Raw genomic sequence first — 7,742 nt, 5'->3', positions numbered from 1 at the left:
AGTCTTCACTTTGTCACTTAAATAAAACATATTCACTTTTACCTTGCCTTCAGGGCACCATGTGCTTTTGGGAAGGCAGATTTTCACCAAGTCAAGGGTGAGAAAGCACTCAGCACATCATGCAGCAACAATTTAAACATAACTGCTGATAACATGGGATTTACTGAGAGGTTCTCTGCATCAGCTGAGGTGTGCAATGTGGCAGGAATTTAAAATATTTGGTTTTGAAACCTATGTTTATTATTTATTTATTTATTATTTTTTGACCATGCTTACTCAAAACCACATGTAATAAATCTGTGACAAAAGCAGCTTACAGTATAGACAAAGTCTCAGTATGGTAAAAGGAGAATGTGGTGACTTGTGATGAACAGGCAAAATGTACATAAAACTTTTCTTGAAGAGTGTCAGTCATAAAGAAACAAAACAATACAGGCACATAAACCATGTGAACAGCAGTAAATGCTCATAACTCACGCTGCAATGTGTAGATTTTTAAACAAGTACTGTACTTCAGTGTGATTCATTATCCTCACCAAATGCTCTTGAGAAAGATATATGAAGCATTTTGCACACCCTGTCTCCAAATTTCTTTCTGCTCAGAGTGCACTGTTTTTATAATTAAACTTTCTCAAAGCATTTCCTTTTGAAAAGGTTAGCATCAACATGACACATTGAAGAAATTGCAAAAACAGCTTTCAACTTCAGTATTTTATTTTCTACACAAACCACAAACTATCATTCTGTTGATACTTTGAATTGAAGAAAGAAGAAAGGTGTTCAAATGCCAAATTTCTAAAATATTCTTGTTTTCTTAGAAATAGTGGGAAGAAAACACATTCTTGCAACCACTTGAAACAATAACAAGGCAGGGATGATCACTATAGGGTAAAATATTTTATAAAAACTGTCACTCTCAGACTAGGTGTCCTCATGTGATAACTTGATATTGCAGTGATGCTGTTTGATATTTTTTTAAGCAACAATGAAACACTAAGTTTGACAGAACTTGTTTCTTTCTTGAGAATTCAACTCAATAATAAGGTAGTTCTGACTCTATGCATCCATTTAATTTCTGTCAAAAGTATCACAAGCAATTTGCTTTCTAATGAAAATAACAAAAGTGCCATGTCTCATTTTGCAGGCAATTTTTAGTACAAAACACAAGGGACTGGAACTCATTTTCTGTTGGTAGAATTAGTTTGTTGAAAAAAGTTGTAGAAAGCTGATGTTGAAGGGTGGTGCAGCACGAACTGAACCCTAGAGGAAAGTATTGTTCTCAATTCTTGCTTGCAGAAAGAATGAATGAGTGAATGACCATTCTACAAAAATCCTCATGAGGAAGTTTTCCCTACAACACTGAAATGACATCCTCAAGTATTTGTTTTAATACAGCCATTAAGGAGGTCAACAATGTCAGAACCTGTTAGATATGTTTTTCATGTTCAAAGTGTTCAATTAAATGTCACCAATGGGAAATTCATTACTTTTTTTTTAAAGTGTAAAGTGGGAGAATTTGTCAAAATAGAAAATAGTAAAATGAGAGAGTAGAGCCCCCAGAGTTGGGGGGGGGATGTACTAAGAGAGAGTTCCTGGAAAATCATTTCTTATTGAATGAATATACATTGAACACAAACTATGTTTGGGCCAGGCTTGTGAGACATATCCACGAACATTACACATGTTGCCCTTACCTTGTTAGAAAGCTACAGTATAATGGTAGAGATATGCATCAATCAAATAAGACCTTAAATATCATTATTACTTGTGGAGCAATAAAAGACTATGGGTCTGTGTGTCTGGTCATGAGCCCTCTGATCTGACTGGAGAGATGGAAGAGTGCCATCTCTGAGAACATGGTGCTCAGGTAAGCAATTATTATTATTATTATTATTATTATTATTATTATGTGAGGGCAACCCATTATGACTGAGAGCAAGTACCTTGTAAAGTACAGTCAAATGGAACCAATTATAATGCTTAAAGAGCCACTGTCTAAAGCAGTGTGGCAACCCAGCCAGACCAGAAATCATACCCCTATCCACACAAGAAAGCCACTGCTCAGAACTAAGACTGATATACCTGTAACCTCCTACACTGAGGATTTCAAGTCCTTCTTCTAATGGCTTTCTTCAGAGCTTGTGTGTGAATTCATGGAACACTTTCATGAACTTGTTCATGTTTTCAATGTGAGGCCTTTATTTCTTACAAATTTGCTTCATTTTTTCTATTAGAGCTCCTGACAATGGCTCAATGAGATATCCTCTTACCAGGTATGATAGACTTGTTTCCAACATGCAAATACAACAATGCTCTTTCTTTTCTTACTTAGTGAAAAATGTTGCTTTGATTTCCATAAAGGCATAGTTTGATTTCCTCTTCTGATGTATAAATGATATTTTGTTGGTTAAATTAGTGTTTGTACTCTTCTCCTCTTACTTGTTTAATTTCATGATTTCTACAGATTATGTTTGTATCTATCTAGAAAAGTTCCCTGATGGCCAAGCAGGGGGCTAGAAAGATAGGGGCTAAAAACATAGGCTTAGGATTTAGACAGGTATGACATACAATGCTGGATTTTCCACTTGTAAGCTGTGTAACAAAAGTATTTCTCTCTCAGATCACTATGATTAGTTTTGATTGCATGAGAATTCTTCCAACATTGGTTAGTGAACACTCAAGGAGTAATGTGTACAAAGCTGAAGAGAAACTAAAACTGCAAAAACATGTCATAGCTGAAACTAATAACTGCTATCATTTATTATTTTTATTACATAGGTGACCATTCTATGTGCTCTCAAAGCGCAAGTGTCATGACATTAAACACAGTATATTGAAAATATGTTTTTATGCCCATGGTTGCCTTCAAACTGCAAGATCCTTAGGGCACACACTCTATCGCACAACGGACTGGAATACAGACATGGGCTGTATCTGTTAAGATTTTACTATTCTTGAAGCAACAAATAGTTTTTCTCTTCAACGAGAGAGTGTAGGTGTTAGAAATTCTCCATTAGTGTCAAGGAAATAAAGCCAAATTGCAAAGCAATTAACCAATTGTATTTGGGTATTTTTTTTCCTTTTGGCTCATTTTAAATAAAGACAGACTAAATAACTTCTCCAGCTTGTCTTTAAAATGATTTTTTTTCTTTTCTAAATTCACAGATTGTATTTGGAGTATAAATAAAGAAGATGCATCTTTTCCATTTGTTGGATTTAATAAAATTATAATGTGTGTTGATCAATGAATTCTGGAACTTATAAGAAAAGCTTTGAGGATCAACTATGATATCCTATAAAGTTAAAAAGATATTTTTGTTACTAAAAATTCAATATTTTGCAACCTTTCTATAATACATTTTAAAACATGGATTCTATAACATTATAGAAAACTCAAGAGACCTGAAAGTCTGATAAAGTTTTAAACCATAGAAGTCAAGAATATAGACATAGAAAGTGAAAGACAAGCCTTTGATATTTTCTCAGCAAGATTTTAAATTTATGTCAACATATAGTAATACAAGAATATTTATCTCAATTTCTGATTAATATAAAAATATACTTTCCATTTTCTCATCTTAGCTTTATTAGAAGTGTTTCATTCAGACACTTTTAGAATATGAGAAGGGGTGCTGGGCTTAGGACACTATCCACCCAGAAACAGAATAAATAGTCTTCCTCACCAGTAAGTATCAACTACACAATTATTCAGCCTTTATTCCCTTTTATGAGTGGAAAAACCTTTTTATGTTCTTTCTTTTGCTCATTATTTGGACTGTGGTTTTAATGGGTTATCATCTATGTTGCTGATTGGTTTCCAAGTGATATTATGATAGAAAAAGAATGATGCATTTTTGTGACAGGAAACAAGACTACTTGATGGCAAAAAGTGAGGTCTGAGAAGGATGGATGAAGAAAGAGGAGCATAAATATCAGGATTCCTATACTAGGAATAAAGTTTCAGGAAAAAAGACATTAAAAAAACCTGGCAATAAAGAAAAAAATAAACCTGGAAAATAATTAGCATGGTAGAACTTTGTTGAATAAAATTTATTCTAGGCCATATAACTCAGGTTTCCATTTGCGAAAACATTGCTCAAAATTTACCAACAGATCTCATTAACCTGTCTTTGAGCCCACAGTGGGGCATTCCATTTGAATTTGTTCTATGATCAGCTGGACCATGTGAAACTCCTTTATAGTACATTCTTGAGAGATTATAAGATTACATGGATCTCTTAGCACATAGTATAGCAGATAAGAAATTCTGCCTCTCATATGTGATGATTAAATTATGATGATACACATATCTTCAGCTGAGATAGTTAGGGATAAATACCTGTGATACACACAGATCTTCATTACAGAAACCCATACATGATATATCACTATTCACAAATGGTTGCAACAATAATTTATGTAAGGTTTTCAAGAAAGTTGAATTAGGAGGATGATATTCTGTCATTTTCTTGAAATTATAAAAGCATTAACTAGATTCTGTATAACTAGAAAATTTTGAAGAAGATTAAGAAACTGAAGTGCTCACTTGTAAGATTTAAGAGAAAGATCTAAATAGAAATTATTGAATACATTTGTGTGTTTCACATGCCAGCTATCTCAAATAGAAATAGACCCAGTTATATTAGGGACAAATACTTCAAAGAGAATCTTATGACAATATAAAATAACTGTCTGACCTAATTCTTCATAGTCTAGTCCTAGAGAGTGTTTATTGTAACCTTCTTATTTTCAGGATAATGCACTTAACTACCCATTCATTCCTTTAGGAATTTTCTTCTCTTTACAAATTCAAGACTCAAAAATGCCATAACAATTATAAAAATATTCAGAAGAAGAATGTCAGCTTTTGACAAGTTGACTTTTCTTTCACTTGAAGGGACCAGAAGAAATCAGTGATGAAAGGAAAATTGATGAGGCTTTCAGCACAAAGACTCTGATCTAGATTTGCTGCCTTTCTTTAGTGGCAAATTGTTGACCACAGAACACGCCTATATTAACTCTTACACAGCCTACAAGGTCACTTGGTTCTCTTGGAATACTATTGTATTGAAGGCCATCTAGGTACTTACAAATAACTGGAAACTTCATCTGATGGAGAAAAATTGTATTGAATTGATCTAATGAATTACAGGTTTTAATAAAATCTAAGGAACAATCATACTTTAATAGATATTTTTCCAATTTTAAAAAATTTCTTACCAGAATGCCAAATTTCAAGAATTTAGATAACATTGGTTTTATATGACAGGTTTGCAAAAGTTATATTAAATGTAGACCATATTTAATGGTGATCTTCAAGGATATCCTCAATGGCAGAGAGATTTTTATTACTTGTTCATTTCAAACTCCTTTGAGAGGTAGGTTACAGGAAGTATAGAAGAATTAAGAACATTAATTGTAGGAAAACAAGAAATCATTCAGCCAGAATATTAGAAGTCTGGAATATTCTAAGCAGGAGATTGATATTAATAGGGCAATCCACAATACAAAGTGCCAGACGTAAGTACAATTTATAACAAGGGTGTCCTTGAGACACTGAAATCTGAGCTAATTGCAAAAAAAGACAGGACTAGGATGCAGGGTAATTATGAGAATAATTAATTTAAAAATTCTATCAAGAGTAAGTATGCCAGTTAAGATTTCACCCTTTCATTATTATTTCTTCTATCTTCGATTGTCTATAATGGCAGGGTTTTAATCCCATGAAAAAAATATATAAACTGATCTCTACAAAAAGTAGGAGGATCCAAAAATATAGACTCAACAAATTTCAAAGGAATGAAATTATTCATAGTGTGCTCCGTATTCACAAAATTACTGACCTAGGATTTATTTTTTCCAAAAATGATAACCAGCAAATCTCAAACTCCACAGTAATTAGGCAAGATAGTTCTATGTATCCTATACTCAAAGAAGAATTCAAATCAGAAAATATAGTAAACTAAAATTTAATGAAGCCATAAGGGATTTTAAAATGTGGATAAAGTTTAAAAATGTTTGAAAGAAATTTATAGGCATAGTTGTACATATTAGAAAAAAGAAAAAAGTAAATGCTAAAAAGTGATGATTTAGCTATAATATGAATATTACCTAAATTTACTTCATGAACATGAAAACATAGAATTATTTCTACATCTTCATATAGCTAACATAATTTTGATTCTAAATATTGACAAGTACCTTTCAAGAAAATAATAACATATTATTGATTTCTTCCTCAAGAATTTAGACAAAAAAAAGTTGTATAATAAAAATAGTTACTTAATAACACCACAACACCAATAAAAAAGTAAAGGCAATATAATCAATAATTTAATAGAAATCTGTTGGTATAAAAAGACACAATAGGCATCTCACAATATTTAACACTTAGTCATGAGTAAAGCCACTTAGAAAATTAGAAAGAGATTTTTCTCAATTTATAAAAGAATTGCTCCAAGGAACTTACAGCAAATTTTATATACAATGGTGAAATAGTGATATCTTTTCCTTGGACATTAGGATAATCAAATGACTCCCCATTCTATTTCATATTTCAGTAACACCCCCAAACCCATAATCATAACAGAACAAATCATAACTGTCAATATTCATAGATTATGTAATTATGCAGATAGAGAAAACATCTAAAAGTAGTAAAATTATTTCAAGAATTCAACAAGTTTGTTAGCCAGAGAAAAATATAAAAAATTAAACAGTTTTAATACCAACAAAAGATGCTTAGAAAATAAAATTAATAAGTTTTCATATGTGCCATTCAATGCCTGTTAATAAAGCTATCACAAATTTTGTAAGAGAACCACACAATAAGAAATCTATAAACTTGTCGAGTTGAACTAAACCATATCAGCAAATGGAGAGGTGTACCATTTTCATGGATTTAATCATCAGTATTAAAATAATATATTCTCTGAGATAAACTATAGAATGTATTACAGGACATGGTAAAGGGAAGGTAATAATGGGGAGATAAATGAAGAAGGTAAGGTAGGGTGAATATGCATGTTTGAATATGGAACATTGAAACCTGTCAAAGTCATTTCAAGAAGGGGAGCTGAAAAAGAGAGAGATCAATGTAGGGGATGAATCAAACTGGGTTATAATATAAGTATATAAGGAAATGTCACCATCAAACCCCCTGGATAACTATCATATACTAATAAAAACATTTTTAATATAAAGTAGACTATAAGTTAAATGCAATCTCAATAAAGCATTTCAAGAATAATAAAGATGAAAGGATTATAGTAACATATTCCAAAACTATTATAGTTAGCTGAGGATGTTGCTCAGATTTAGAACCTTGCCCAGGATGATAAAGGGCCTGGGTTCCATCCACACTATCTACTACAAAAAAAAAAAAAAATCTGACCAAAAATACCAATTGGAGAGAACTGAAAAAATTCACAAATATTTCATGTCATGTAAAATATTGACCATAAAGTCAATATTTTAGTACAATATATTATAGCACATGTGGTACTTGGTCAGTTGAATATTTACTTGAAAAAAATAATCCTGAATATCTGGTTTGACCATACACACATCAACTCCAAATGAAAGCTCTTTGTGAAAGATAAAATAAAACATTTAGAAAAACATGTGTAAACATCTTTGCAACCTTTAAATAGCAAAATATTTCTTGTCTATTAAACAAAAAACACTAGTTGTAAATGGTAAAATTGATAAACTAGGATATATTTAAATTATGTGCTATTTTA

This window comes from Castor canadensis, chromosome 3 (genome assembly GCF_047511655.1).
Source record: "Castor canadensis chromosome 3, mCasCan1.hap1v2, whole genome shotgun sequence".
NCBI classification, from domain to species: Eukaryota; Metazoa; Chordata; class Mammalia; order Rodentia; family Castoridae; genus Castor; species Castor canadensis.
The sequence above is the reverse complement of the archived record's forward strand: the minus strand, read 5'-3'. Positions refer to the sequence as shown.